Source organism: Acinonyx jubatus, chromosome E4 (assembly GCF_027475565.1).
Source record: "Acinonyx jubatus isolate Ajub_Pintada_27869175 chromosome E4, VMU_Ajub_asm_v1.0, whole genome shotgun sequence".
NCBI lineage: Eukaryota > Metazoa > Chordata > Mammalia > Carnivora > Felidae > Acinonyx > Acinonyx jubatus.
Window position 1 is genome coordinate 65,173,647 of NC_069395.1, and position 15,069 is coordinate 65,188,715.

General features: G+C 45.7%; 1 protein-coding gene and 1 long non-coding RNA gene across 8 annotated transcripts in view; one reads left to right on the top strand and one right to left on the bottom strand.

Moving 5' to 3' along the window:
* AHCTF1 (AT-hook containing transcription factor 1) overlaps positions 1-7,174 on the bottom strand; it is a 78,765-nt gene extending 71,591 nt beyond the window's left edge. For 4 of the 7 annotated variants that reach the window (XR_008293234.1, XM_027046313.2, XM_027046314.2 and 1 more), the window contains exons 1-2: positions 7,043-7,168; positions 4,018-4,117 (exon numbers count right to left, since the gene is read on the bottom strand). The gene's annotated coding sequence lies outside the window, so the exon portion shown is untranslated. Of the gene's footprint in view, positions 1-4,017; positions 4,118-6,659; positions 6,891-7,042 lie in introns of those variants that run through there. The other 3 variants (XM_053209468.1, XM_027046312.2, XM_053209469.1) reach the window with 3 other exon arrangements.
* Positions 7,175-7,541: 367 nt separating this feature from the next.
* LOC128313071 (uncharacterized) lies at positions 7,542-9,154 on the top strand. Its single transcript, XR_008293235.1, has 2 exons — positions 7,542-8,014; positions 8,693-9,154. It is a non-coding gene; the product is annotated as an uncharacterized LOC128313071 (long non-coding RNA).
* The last annotated feature ends 5,915 nt before the right edge of the window (positions 9,155-15,069 follow it).

Genomic DNA, 15,069 nt, shown 5'->3' on the forward strand with positions numbered 1-15,069 from the left:
AAAGAGATCAAATGGGAAATGAAAGTACTTTGAACTGAATGAAAATGAAAACATGACGTATCAAAATTTGTGTGATGCAGTATAAAGCAGTACTTAGAGGGAAAGTGATAGCACCAAACCTCTGTAAGATCTCAGATCAGTAACCTAAGCTTCCACCTTTAGAAACCAGACAAATAGGAACAAATTAAATCCAGCATCAGCAGAAGGAATAAAAGAGTTGAATTTAATGAAACAGAAAAATCATAATAAAAAGAAAAAGAAGTGAAATCAAAAGCTGGTTGCTAAGAATTAAAAAAAACAACAAAAAACAAACAAACAAACAAACAAAAACTACCAACATAAAGAAATAGATTAACAAAAGTGAGAGACCAGAGACAGAACTATTTCACTTATGACAAAAATAAATTTTTTTCTTTATCTCATTGTGCAAATTTAACTGTGGTATGTCTTATTGTTGACCTGCTTTTGTTGATCTTATTGGGAGTTCTCTGTGCCTCCCCTGGATTTGGATATATTTCCTTCTCCAGATTACTTTAAGTTTTCAGCAATGATTTCTTCAAATAAACCTTTGCCCCCTTTTCCCTGTATTCTTCTGAGACTTCTATGATACGAATGTTATTATACTTTATGGAGTCACTGAGTTCCCTAAGTCTACACTCGTGATCCAATATTTTTTCTTTCCCTCTTCTTTTCAGCTTACTTTCCATAATTGTATCTTCTGTATCACCGATTCATTCTTCATCTTCTTCCATCACATCCAATTGGTTTCACATCTTTGTTACAGTATTTTTTATTTCAGCCTGACTAGTTTTTACACCTTTTATCTCTGGGGTAAGGGACTCCCTGGTGTCTCCTATGCTTTTCTCAAGCCCAGCTAGTATCCTTGAGATTGTTTTAAATTCTGGATCAGGCATATTACTTGTATCTGTTTCGATCAGATCCCTGGCCATGACCTTTTCTTGCTTTCTTTTGAGATGAATTCCTCCATCTTGACATTTTGTCTTAGGGCTCTGTCTTCTTCTCTGTGTTAGGAAAGCCTAACACACCGCTCCTTAGAGTAATGCCTATCCTAAGAAGAGGTTATATACTATCTAAGGCCTGGCACTTCAGGAAGCGTCTCTGGTGTATGCTGTGTGCACTCCGCTGCTGTGTTTTGGCTGCTCTTTCTCTCAAATCAGTCCTCTGCAGAATTTCTCCTTGCCTGAGTGGGGAGTGTTTGGACCTTGGCCACAGTGTGGTGAGTTTCAACTAGGGTCCACTCTGGTCTGCCTGCGAGAAGAGACCTGATGCTGTTTCCACTAGAGCTGAAGCTTTGTAACACTCTTGTCAGTAGACGTGGCACATGGGGGTGGAGCGTGAGGGGGTGAGGGGGTGGGGGTGGTGAGGTTGTGTTGGTCTTCACGGGGAGAGGCCTGCCACGCCGGTTCTCAGGCACACTCGCGGTCCAGCTTTTCTGTAAAAGTACTTCTCCCAAATTGATCTGTGATGTTCTCTCTGCTGGGCCCAGTCACAAGTGCATAATGCGGACAGATTTCTGTAAAGGTACATCCAGGGTGCAGCCATACTTCTCCAAAGCTCTGACACTTTTGCTCTAACCAAACGCCTTTCAACTCAGGCTGGTAACAAGACAGCCTACAGCCACTTCAACACCATACATCCAAGCACACCCAACAGGTGCTCCTTTACAGCAATCCCAAATACACTGTAGATCTGTCCTACGGCCCAGAAATTTCCACAAAAGGTTAACAGTATAACAATGTTAGGTTAGTGCTATCCTTAGAAACTTAGAAATTAAATGTGAAGACTCTGGAACTTTGAATTCTTGAAGGTGCTAACTTCTTTAGTGATCCTATTTAACCCCCACACTCAAGGGATAATCAGTTTATCGATTCTGAATCTATTCCTTAATTCATTCAACCAAGACTAAGTGCTTACCATATGCTAAAATGCACAAAAATGAAATGCTGAAATCCTAGCTTCCTCCTAAGTCTTTTTTTATCTTCATCTCACCATGTCCCCTCTTTATTCAATTGTTTCTCAGGATTAAGGTAACAATTAAAATCCACTTCTTGGTCTTGCAAGTTAATTACACTTAGCTTCTACCTACCTACAGGAATTTAAGCCTTTAGTCCGGAATTAGGGCAGGGTTCTCAAACTTCCACCCTACACTGATGCCTATGTCAAGAGTAAAAAGAATTTCTCAAAGCTCTCAAGGTGCTTCTCAAGGAGAAGTAGCAAGGTGAACGATAATCACAGGTTCCATGCAGAGTACCAGAAAAGGCAGGAACTTTGAATTAGAATGGCTTTAAGTGCAAGTTCTACCACTCACTGGTGCATGCAATGCTGCACTTCTATACGGTCTTCATGTCACACCCAAGCTTCTAGAAAAGGTGAATACTTCTCTCTCCAACTCTTAGCTTATCATAGTGCCCGACGTGAAGGAGTTCGAAAAGGTGTTCAGTGAATGAAAGAGAAAGTTGTTCAAATTTACAAGTTAGCCTTTGAATCTACAGGGGAAAAACTGGTTTCAAGCAAGCCCTTTCGAATCCCAAATTTACAGTGTGAACTTTAACGTTTTAAGCACAGTGAAGAGAACTTCTAAAAATTATACGATTAGAAAGAACATCCCATATAGACATGCATGTTCACAAATACACATTCAGCCGCCAAGCTCAGTATCGTACAAGATTAAGTAGAATCCCGGCCTTCGTGACATGCCAGCACTGGCAGCCTCTGAAAGGGAATTTTGAAAGTTTAAACACCTTCTCAAGGGCCAGGTAGGCAGAGCATGATGTGGTGCTGGCTGCCAATGAGCTAAAGATATTGTTCATCTTCTTGATAAAGCACAGATGGGTTATGTCACTCCGTTCTCCAAACCCTCCAATGATTCCCTACTACGTATACAAAAACCAACAGCCTCGAGGCTCCTGGATGGCTCAGGCAGCTGAGCGTCAGACTTGGGCTCAGGTCATGACCTCACAGTTCGTGAGTTCGAGCCCCGCATCCAGCTCTGTGCTAACAGCTTGGAGCCTAGAGCCTGCTTCGCATTCTGTGTCTCCCTCTCTCTCTGCTTCTCCCCTACTCACACTCTGTCTCTCAAAAATAAATAAAGATTAAAAAAAAATTTTTTTTTAATAAAAAAAAAAAAACCGACAGCCTCAGGCAATGAAAGTCCTCTACAACCTGGCAGTCCCAGACTATCTTTAGTGTTGCCTCCCCAAACCATCATCAGTTTGCTACAGCCTTGTACTTTCCCTCTTTTATGCTGTACCCTTTCCATCTCCATCTGCCAAGACCCTGTCCACCACTCAAACGCTAAATTCCCAGCGTGGTCTGAATAGACCCATCCTTTCCCACTTAATCGAATCTCTGAGCTCGCTCCTTTCCACCTTTAGGTAAGCAATCATAAATATTATTTTTGAAATTCATTACTTATGTTTGCCGGTCTTCCCCATTATCATATGAATTCCTACAAGTCAAAAAGCATATCTTGTTCCTGTGAATTCCAGACAGTCACAATGCCTTGCAACTAACAGATCTAAAACACGGTGAGTTAGGACAGCCAGATACTAGCAGGGAACAGAAATAGACATGTTGAACAATAAAATCAATTTTTAAAAACTCAATATTCTGAAAAACCAACAGGAAAACAACCCAATTAGAAAAATGGCCAGAGGCGCCTGTGGCTCAGTTAAGCGTCTGACTTCAGCTCAGGTCCTGATCTGTTTGTGAGTTCGAGCCCCGCAGAGCTCTGTGCTGCCAGCTCAGAGCCTGGAGCCTGTTCAGATTCCGTGTCTCCCTCTCTCTACCCCTCCCCTGCTCGCCTGTGCGCACTCACTCGCTCTCTCTCAAAAATAAATAAACCTTACAAGAAAGATTTTTTTAAAAAGGCCAAAGACCTTACCAGACACTTCACTAATGAAGATACATGGATAGCAAATAAACACATGAAAAGAAGCTCCATAGCATATGTCATCAGAGAAATGCGTATTGAAACAATGAGATACCACCGCACACCTTTTAGAATGGCCCAAATCCGGAACACTGACACCACCAAATGCTGGTGAGGGTGTGGAGCAACGGGAACTCTCCTTCACCGCTGGTGGAAACGGCCACTCTGGAAGATAATTTGGCAGTTTCTTTCAGAACTAAACATATTCTTACCATACAATCCAGCCATCATACTTCTTGGTATTTACTCAAAGGAGGTGAAAACTTATGTCCACACAAGAGACGACACAAAAGGTGTTAAAACAGCTTTCCTCACAGGTATGAGGACTAAGGACTAAGGTGTCCTTTTGAGTGTCCTTCAGAATGAAGGAAGGGTTGACTAAATGGTGGAACATCTAGACAATGGAATTTGTTCAGTGCTAAAAAGAAATGAGTGCGGTGCCTTGCTGGCTCGGTTAGTAGAGCATGCAACTCTTGATCTCAGGGTCCTGAGTTGGGAGCCCTGCACTGGGCACAGAGATTACTTAAAAACCAAACAAATAAAACTTGGAAAAAGAAATGAGCTACCAAGCCATGAAAGGACATGGAGGAAATTCAAATGAATTCTTACTAAGTGAAAAAAGGCAACCTGAAAGGGCTCATACTGCACTGCATGATTCCAACTACATGACAATTCTGGAAAAAGCAAAACTATGGAGACGGTAAAAAAAAAAAAAAAAACAGTGGTCGCCAGGGGTTAGCAGTGAGCGAAGGAGGACGAGGCAGAGCACACAGAATTTCTAGTACAGTAAAAACTACTCTGAATGATCCTAGCATGGTGGATCTATGTCATTATGCATCTGTCCCAAACCCACAGAACACACACCACCAAGAGTGAACCCTAATACAAACAATGGACTTGGGTGACAATGACGTGTCTATGTGGGTTCATCAACGGTAACAAGTGTTCTACGCTAGCGGGGGATGTTGCTAATGGGGGAAAGTGTACCGGAACTCCCTGTACCTACCACTCAATTCTGCTGTGAGCAGAACAGCTCTAAAAAATAAAGTCTATTAAAAAGAAAAAGCTCACGGGGCACCTGCGTGGGTCAGTCGGTTAAGCGTCCAGCTCTTGGTTTCGGCTCAGGTCATGATCTCATGGTTTTGTGCGTTTGAGCCCTGCACTCTCAGCGCTGAGCCCGCTTGGGATTCTCTGCCTCCCTCTCTGCCCCTCCCCCACCTGCACTGTCTCTGTCTCTCTCAAAATAAAAATAAACTTAAAAAAAAAAAAAAAGACTTTAAAAAGAAAAGGCTCAAAATTGGGTTCCAGTACTGGATCCAACTTATTTTTAAGTATTTTTAAACACATGCTGTCTCCACATTAAGAAGCAAAACAAAATTCACAAAATTACTAGGAAAGATTTTATTAGCAACAGAATACCACAAATCAGTTCTGTAGAAAACATACATATGCTCGAAAGCAGCTGAATTCCACCAAATAATTCAGTAATTCTAGTGTAACATATACTGAACAAACATCTACAGAACATTTTGTATGCATTTTTACTTTTTTTTGGCTCTTTTCAGTAAAGACTAAGAATTATGATGCACATAGAAGCTGCCAGTGGACTCTGGAATCCCCAGCCTTGTAGTGGCTGCTCTTTCAAAGTTAACTCAAACATTTTTGAAGCTCCAAGCACTTTTAAAAAGTTGTGCTGGGAAGGGAATGCAAGGGCAGAGAGATGACCCGCTTCCTGACCTCAAAGAGTTGCGTTCTAGGAGACACATAATCAAGGACAGAATATTAGACACAAATACATGCTACAAGAGAAGATAAATGATGTGGGAGAAGGGGAAATGAAAAAGTCACTAGAAAAGATGGCATTTAAGCTGAGGAAGGTGTGAAATTTGAGAACTTGAAAGAAAGCAGGTACGCGCCCAAGGCTCCAAGCAAAAGAGCAAGAAGTACATTTCCAAGAAAATGGGCCCAGCAGTGGGGGAGCTTTCTGGAAGAGCTGAAGCACAGTTGAGTCTGGACAGAACAGACGCAGACTCTAGAGACCGCTGACCTAACCTGGGGAAGTCAGTCTTCCTTCTCAAGAAACATGAGGAGTCCCTGAACATCTTCATGGTCAGAAGACAATGTTTATTTCCTCTTTAATCAAGAGGAGTCTATCCCCCAAGAACAATATTTTTTAAGTGTATTTTAATTATTGCTGTCTTGCGACCTGGGAACACTTCGGTAGTAGGCTGTGGGGGAAAAAAAGGGGTCAAAAATTACAGGATGGAGAGAACGCAGACTTCTCCGGTGGCGTTTAACGCACTTAGAGCATCCCGCGGGCATTAACTTGAGCTGGGCTTGACATCCCCCGGTCGCTGACCCAGACAGTCAAAGCTCACGAGAGCTTCTTAAAATCTGCTGGTTCTTTAGGATATTTTGAGAATCAACTGAAGTTCAGAGTTTCCGAGAAACCTGGGTTTTATCCTAAAGGACCCGGGTTCCTCCAAACACTTCTCAAACTGCCAATTTGAAAAAAGGTAACAGCGAGCATGGACCCCGTTGGCGCTGAGCACACACACCGCCGCCCCCACCGCCCCGCAGAAGTCAACTAGTAACAAAGTGACGGTCCTCAGGTTGGCAGGGGGGACACGGAAGGCAGATTAACAGCCGCTCCAACACGTCCTGCGGTTCCACGCCGCACTTTTCCACTCCCCGCGCCCCCACTCACCCGAGCCAGGCCCAGGAGCATGTGGAGCGCACGCCGGCGCAGGAGCGGCCCCACGGCCCCGCAGGCCCGGCCGGGGACAGGCCGGCCAAGGTCTCCACCGCTCCGGAGAACGGCGCGGGCGGGACGCCGGCGGGGAAGTCGTGGGGGGTGGACCCCGCAACGCCTCTCCGCCGCCATGTGCTGCCGCTCTGCCGGGAGGTGGTTATGTAACCCGCTGCCGGAGGCCCCCCCCCCCGACCCGGAACGCACCGCCCCCCGCCGCCAACCGCGTCCGCCCGCCGGCCGCCGCCCCGGCCGCGCGCGGGGAGGCCCGCGGCCCTGCGGCCCAGGCCGCGCGGACCCGCCCTCGCGCGCCGGCCCGGCCCCTCCCGCCCTTCCCCTACCTGCGCAGGGTGGACGGCCGAGTGCAGGGGGCGCGAGGCCGGGCGCGAGCTCCTCCCGCGCGGGGCCGTCACAGCATCTCCCGGGAGACACGGCCGCCGCCACGGGCAGGGCGCGCTCGCCGCCGCCGCCGCCGCACCGAACCTCCAGCCTCCGCCCGCGACCTCGCCGGCCGCGGCAGCCCCACAGCCCTGCGGGCGCCTCCGCCGGCTGCAGGCCGGCGCGCCGTTCAGCGACTCAAACGCCGCGGCGGTTCCGGGTCCTCCTCCCCGCGACTCGGCGTCCCCGACGCTGACGCCGCCAGCCCTGTTCTGAGCATTACCCTGGGCCGACCGACCGAGTCCTATATACCCGGGAGGAGAGGGGAGGGGCGGGGCGGGACCCGGGTTGGGGGGGGCAGGGGGCAGGGGCGGGGTGCCGGGGCGCGGGGCGCGGAGGGAGGGCGGCGGGGGAAGGAGATGGCGGCGCGGAGGCCTGAGTTCTCGCGAGTGTAGAGGCCTCGGCGCCTGCTCCGCGGGAATTTTCAAACTCTCGGAGGAGGAGGTGGGGGGAGGGTAAGGGAGGAAAGGGAAGCCCGCTGGGGAAGGGCCGGGCATTTACATAAAACAGGATCTCCCCGCCTCCGAAGCTCTGACGGGGTCGGGGGTCGAGGCGGGGGCGGAGGGTGTGTGTATGGAAACTACGAGTCCCGCCATGCCTTGCGCGCCACACGCCTGCGGCGGCCGGGCGCGCGGGCCCGCGCGGAGTCGGGAGTGGTAGTCTTTTTGCCCGCGGTCCGCGGCGCCGGCCGGGACCCGCCCTCCTCGCCGCCCCGCGGGCGGGGGGAAGGAGCGCCGCTGTGGCGGGAGAGTCGTCGCCACGTTAGCAGGTGGCCCCGCTTGCTAGCGGCCGCGTGACCGTCTTTCCCCCATGGGAGGCGCCTCAGCTTGTGGTGGTTTTCGTGCCCAAACACGTTTCAAGCGATTAGATGCCTAGTATGTCCCTAATCGTAAACAATAAAAGGATCATAACGTGGGGTAAAGGGAAGATCCTAGCAGGCCGCTTTTTTTAATCAGGAAAGTTTATCCTTTTCTGTTACTCTTTCCCGTATGTCTTTTGAGATATGCTGCCTTGTGGAAATATGATTTCCTTTTTTCTGTAATTTTGGTGTCTTTACTGACAGCAGCCTCTGAACATCACGTATTTGTTTGCAAAGGTGCTGGGCTAAGTTGTGGCGGAGCAGTTAAAAGGGGTCTTTGGTTGTTTGTCTTAATTATTTTAAACAGACTTTTTCAAACAGAAACCACCCCTTTGGCAAATGTGCCTGTGTCAGGGCCTTGCCCCTGTCCTACACTTCCTTTCTTTGGCACCTACATTCATAACTACTAAACGTCTTGGTAGTCGGAAGACAGGAGTTCTAGATTCTGGTTTCCTGCTCCCGAAGCTTTGTGACGTTAGGAAAATCGAGTGACCTCTCTGGGCTTCAGTTATCAGATGTGTAGAGTAAGGGGGACTGGATTAGAGGATTGACTAATGGGTTACACAGACATCTGTTAGCTTTTCTCTAAGGGCCCTGCCAGTTGTAAAGTTCAAAAATCTATCTCTTGGTACTTACTATGCAGTTTAATGGACTTCCTAAGTCAGATTTTAACCTTTCCTTCCGTCCTTACCAGCAGGATGGTTTCTGTATGGCTATCTAAAATCTGAACCAACCCTACCTGTCCTGCCTGATTTCCCTCTGTAGCTGTGAGGATCCTTTCTTCACTCTGATGGGGGCAAAAGGCAAACTGAGGGCAAAGCGGGCCCTGACACTGCACAACCCACCCCCCTTGAGGGGGGATTCCTCAAGTACCAGTAACCGCTAAGAACGAAGCAAAGGAAGAACGAATGGTCAACCGATAAAGATCACAGTCATGTAGGGCTTGAAACTCCGCTACAGTCTTAATGATTTACAAGGAAAACACAATCTTAATAACAGACCTCCAGGAACCTTGGACTCAATCTCCTGGAGCCCTAGTCACCTCCACCTCCATAGGGTAGAAAACCCTGTATGATCCGTCACTCCTGACAGTCACAACGCGACTCTGCCCACGGATCTTCTCCCCGTGCCATAATAAAAACATCTTTCCTCGCTGTGAAGTGTCTCAAGAATTCTTTCTTGGCCAGTGGGCTTGACAAATCCCATATCGACTCTCCCCCAAACGTATCTTTGCCTTTCACTGTCCCCTAGCCTCTCCGCCTGTCTAAACCTCAATATCCTTCAGGGCCCAGCTCGAGCCTTTTTTCTCTCTCCCTCGTCCCTTTTTCTCTCTCCCTAGGCTGAGTCTCCCTTCAGGGTCAGCCCACATGAATTATTAAGAACTGGCACTGAAAATATGCTAATTGTATTATTTTATGTCTGTTTCCCTATCTGCCTCCAACTCTGTCCATCCATCCACCACCCCTGTCACCCAGCTACCATGAAAGCAGAATGTACCTTACATTTTTTTAATGTTTATTTATTTTTGAGAGATGGCTTACTTTTTTAAAGTTTATGGGGGGGGGGGAGGGGCAGAGAGAGAGGGAGAGAGTCCCAAGCAGGCTCTGAGCTGACAGTGAGGAACCCTATCAGGGGCTCGAACCCATGAACGGTGACATCATGATCTGAGCCTAAATCAAGAGTCGATTGCTCAACCAACTGAGGCATCCGGGTGTCCCAATCTTATACATTTTTTTAAGTGCTTCCCTTATACCTGCTAGTTGTTTATTTTAATTTCATTTGAAAACAGAATTTTCACTTCAAAGCTCTCATTCAATCCTTTTCCCTCTTTTCATTGAACTAAGCATATGCCAAATTATTTGTTAGATTCAAGAACTATTAATGTGTATTTTTTTTCATGGTTATTTCTTATTTTATTGACTGGTAGTTTCACCTTGTCGGAGGTGTAAAGCTAAATTAGGACTTTAAAAATGTAGAATAATGAAGGGGGTGAGTAGTAAACTAGGAAGATGCGTGAAACTTTGGGTTGGAATCAGAGTGAAAACCTGTTGACTGAAGGGAGGTCCTTGGTTTCCTCCTACAACAATCTCCCGGTTGACTCAAATCTATATTAATGAATGTTTATGAAAAACTCGTATTTTCACAAAATGCCATTAGATGGGAGAAACGGCCAGGATAGAAGGATGTGGCCATGGGGGATGCCAGTCTGCAGCAGGGATGGCTGGGCTGGAGGTTAACCTGCAGGTTAAGAGCAGGCTGGGAAGAAGCCTAGAGGCAGAGCTTGGCACATTCACCAAAAGCCCCAGCTTTCCAGTCAAAAGTCTCGAGGATGCTTTCCTCAAACAAGGTGTATTAAATGGAAAAAACAATCTGGGCTTGGTAGTCAAATGAGTTTGGGGAAAAGTTGATTAAACAAAATCACACATTTCCTTCATGTAATATTTTACCGCCTTTAATGTGCTTGGCATTGCCCGGAGTTACGTGACCGTGGATTCCATCTAAGCTCCCTCCTGGATCATCCTGCCTCATTAGTGTTCCCCAGAATGGACCTTAGTAAAGGCGGCTTCAAAGCTTTCCCTTATTGGAGGAAGCATTGTGTAGTGAAAAGACTATGGTCATTTGGAGCTGGAAAAACTTGGGTTTTTAATCCTTTTCACTACTTTCTGGCAACATGACTTTAACTGAATTTCTTCGCTCTCTGAGCCTGTTTTCTCATCTGGAGAGAAAGGATGATGTTGCTCACTTCCTTTGCGGGGCTGTTGCAGAGATTAAGGAGAAGTATGTGCCCGACTCAGAACTTCATTCCCTCTTTACCTGTAATGGTCAACAGGTTGGTTTTTTGTTTTTTTCAGGGGGTTTCTTTCGGTAGAAAGCCTAGAAAATGATAATGACATGGCCCCTCCCGCTTCCATTTGGAATGTTTTATTTAAAATGCAATATTTCAATACCAGCCCAGCATCCTGGGAGCCACCAACGACCATCTGATTTCAGGGACTTTTAGAATCTCGTTGAAGTATTGTGATTTAGATTTTGGTTTGTTTTACAAAGAAATGGGTGGGGGCAGGGAGCTTTGCTACTTTAACAACAACGAGTGGAGCTTGCCAGGCTGAAAGAGAGGCGATCATTTGCCCTGAACAGTTACATTTTCATCATTTTTGTAGAGATTATGGGTTATAACCAGCAGTAACCAGCCTGGATTTCTCCAATTGACAATCAGCTTGGTGAGTGAAGAATCTTATTTTTCTTGCTCCCCGTGACATCTCCAGAGATGGTATAATGCCAACATGTAAATAAGATAATTGTTTAGTGAATTAGTATGTCTTTATCAATTTCACCATTCGAAGCAAAATATGCAATATTAGATTAAAAAGGACCCTAGAGATAGTTAGGCCAAACAACTCATTTTATAGATGGGGAAACGGATGGTCAAATGATTTTCCACAAATACTTTGAGATGGATTTTATTTGTTTTCCTTATAAAAAAAGATATTATTATTTTTTTTTATATGAAATTTATTGTCAAATTGGTTTCCGTACAACACCCAGTGCTCATCCCAACAGGTGCCCTCCTCAATGCCCATCACCCACCCTCCCACTCCCCATCAGGGGCGCCTGTGTGGCTCATTCGATTAAGCCTCCAACTTGGGCTCAGGTCCTGATCTCATGGTTGGTGAGTTCGAGCCCCACGTCGGGCTCTGTGCTGACACCTCGGGGCCTGGAACCTGCTTCAGATTCTGTCTCCCTCTCTCTCTGCTCTTCCCCTGCTCACGCTCTCTCTTTCTCAAAAATAAACACTAAAAAAAATAAAAAAGTCATTAAATCAAATCTACAGTTTTTAAAGAAGAAAAGTAATATATTTCTGTCATTAAAATAGTGTTTATGCACCTGAAAAATGTTTTAAATGAGTGATACCCAAAAAAGCCACATATTTTCTTTCTTTCTCTAAACAATGATAGTATTTGTCATAAACATGGTACCATAATTAATCTCTTCTTAAAAATTATTTCACTTTCTGCCTCTCCCTTTCTTTCACATTCTCCTCTCCCAATATTACTTCTTAAAATCTATGCATTTAAGAAGAATTTTTTTATGTTTATTTATTTTTGAGAGCAAGAGAAACAGAGCATGAGTGGGAGAGGGGCAGAGAGAGAGGGAGCCACAGAATCGGAAGCAGGCTCCAGGCTCCGAGCTGTCAGCACAGAGCCCAATGCAGGGCTTGAACCCACAAACCGCAAGATCATGACCTGAGCTGAAGTCGGCCACTCAACGACTGAGCCCCCCAGGTGCCCCCAAATCTATACATTTTAACTGAAACTATCAAGGTTCTGATTTCTCTGTTCCTTAATCCCCCCCCCCACACCCCCGACCAAACACCATTAATGACAGATCTTGAAATTCTGCCACACACATATCACTGCATTTTTGTTTTCAACCTTTGCCTTTTCAAGACTCGCGTTTGCCTTAGAGCGCTGTTATACCAGATTCCAGAGGGCACGTAATAGTTAACAAGCTGCTTTTAGTCAGTGGTGTTGCAAATACTGCTCTGAAGTCACAGATCCCTCACTTGTCTGAAGCTCCCGGCCTCTAAGGAAACCCAGCTCAGAGAAGTCGGCTCTGCAGAGCTGAGAAGTCATGGAAATGAGCACGGCCAAATCTGATATTCCACTGAGGGAATAGGTCACCGTTTTAGCAATTGCTTCGTGCCTGGTTCATTAGATCCTCAGCCTCTCTTTCTCATAAACGTATTTTAATCCCGTTGGGCGCACGTGTCCTTTAACAACCGTGGCATTTGCATGATACTTTCAGTTTTTGCAGTGTTTTAAATCGTTAGTCAAAACAATATCTCTGCACGGTTTGGATGGAAAAACTGTGGATTTGTTTTCCCTTTTGCTTCTTCTACTCCTCCTGGGGTCCTCTGTCTGGTTTTTTAATAAACTCCAGGGAGACTTGTTGGATTTGATTGGAGAAAGGTGTAGGTGACATGGTATCAGTTTTTCACCATGAAGTGTCTGGGAAAATCAGAGCAAGATGCTCACGAGGATGCCCTATGTATAGAGCCTCAATGGAATGTCCAGAATAAAGTTCAGCATAGCCTAAGGCAGTCTCCTCCTGAAGATAAGTTTCAACGTAGAAGACCTTTAGGGTTCAGAAGTGAATTATTTATTAGTAGACCACATAATTCCTGCTTAGTGAAGAAAACAACACAGAAATTTTTTTTTACGTGTATTTATTTATTTTGAGAGAGACAGAGAGTGTGAGTGGGGGAGGGGCAGAGACCGGGGGCGGGGGGGGGGGGGCGGGGGGGGGGAGAGAATCCCAAGCAGGCTCTGGACTGGTAGCACACAGTCTAATGTGGGCCTTAAACTCACAAACTGTGAGATCATGACCGGAGCCGAAACCAAGTCGGAGGCTTAACCGACTGAGCCACCCAGGCGCCCCACATCCTTAAGATTCTAAATCATAATTGTCAAATCGAATTTTTCAGTATAGTTTTGTTCCTGTTCTCTGTCATTCGTTCATTCATTTCTTCATTCCAGCAAATATTATTTGAGTGTTTTCAATAGGCTGGTTGTTACTCAAGGCACTGGGGATACAAAGCTTGATAAGACCAGTACCTGTGTCCTTCAGCAATGCAATCAGGAGAACAGAATGAAAGGAAAAATTAACTTTTGTTTGAAATATTTTTTTTTTTTATAAAACCTCCTTTCAAATCAAAGAGAGCTACAACTCTTTCTCAAATATCTTACTGATAATTATAATGAACACTCAGTGCCCTAGCCAGTCGTGGGAATATTCTAGCTTCCCATTCTGGTTTTGGTCAAGCCAAAAGAATGGGTTGGATCACAGACTCATTTCCCACCAGGTGGGCAAAAGGCACTTTTAAGGAAGGCCTGCCACTTTTATGTTTGGCTGTTTTTGAATAATAGAAATCTCTCAGATTTCTTTTGTTTGTACGATTCTACATTCTCTTATTTTAAAGGGTGTAATTTTAAAGTTAGATGACTACCCTTCCTTACCTTTGCCACAGGTGGTGGACATGAAGGTTTAATACACTTGGCGAATTTCAGGTGTTAAATATAGTCGACGACTTTGGTTAAAGTACAAATAGAAAACACCCCCTTACCCTACACCGTTCCCACAGCACTTATGTTTTTGTATGGTTGGGAGGTTTTTACGTTTTCTGGGGGACGTGCACAACACTCGTTGGCTTTTTCAATCCCATCTAAGACAAGCATGTGTTGCCTCTTCAGTGGGGCAACTTTCGGGAAACAAACACTTGAAAAATGTTTAGTAAATAAAGCTGGTAGCTGTCTCCTCGGCAGGGTAGACAGTGGAAACCTTAACTCTAAAAAGAAGAGGGCGAGGAGAGACCCAGCAGAGCCATGGTGTAAGAATCCCTGTCTTTTTAATTTTTAAAAAATATTTTTTAATGTTTATTTATTTATTTTTGAGGGGGTGGAGGGGCAGAGGGAAAGGGAGATAGAATCCCAAGCAGGCTCCACGCTGTCAGCACAGAGCCTGACGCAGGGCTCGAACTCACAAACTGTGAGATCATGACCCTAGCAGAAATCAAGAGTTGGTTGCTTAACCGACTGAGCCACCCAGGCACCCCCAAGATTCTGTCTTTTTGAGTTAGTGTTCAGAGATTGGAAGGGTGCCTGGGTGGCTCAGCCAGTTAAGCATCCGACTTCAGCTCAGGGCATGATCTCATGGTTTGTGAGTTCAAGTCCCGAGTTGGGCTCTGTGCTGACAGCTCAGAGCCCGGAGCCTGCTTCAGATTCTGTGTCTTCCTCTCTCTCTGCCCCTCCCCTGCTCACACTCTGTCTCTCTCTGTCTCTTTCTCTCAAAAATAAATAAACATAAAAAAAATTAAAAATAATACATTTAAAAAACCCAAAGATTGGAAAATCAAGAGTCTCTCAGTTTAAACATCATGCAGATTTCTCCCCCTCCCCACCCCAAAATAATAAATATAGACCATGAAGGTTTCAAAGAAGTAATTACTGACACCATAAGACTTGGGTGGAGTCATGAGGCAGAACCACGAAGGACAAAGAGATGCACGGAAAC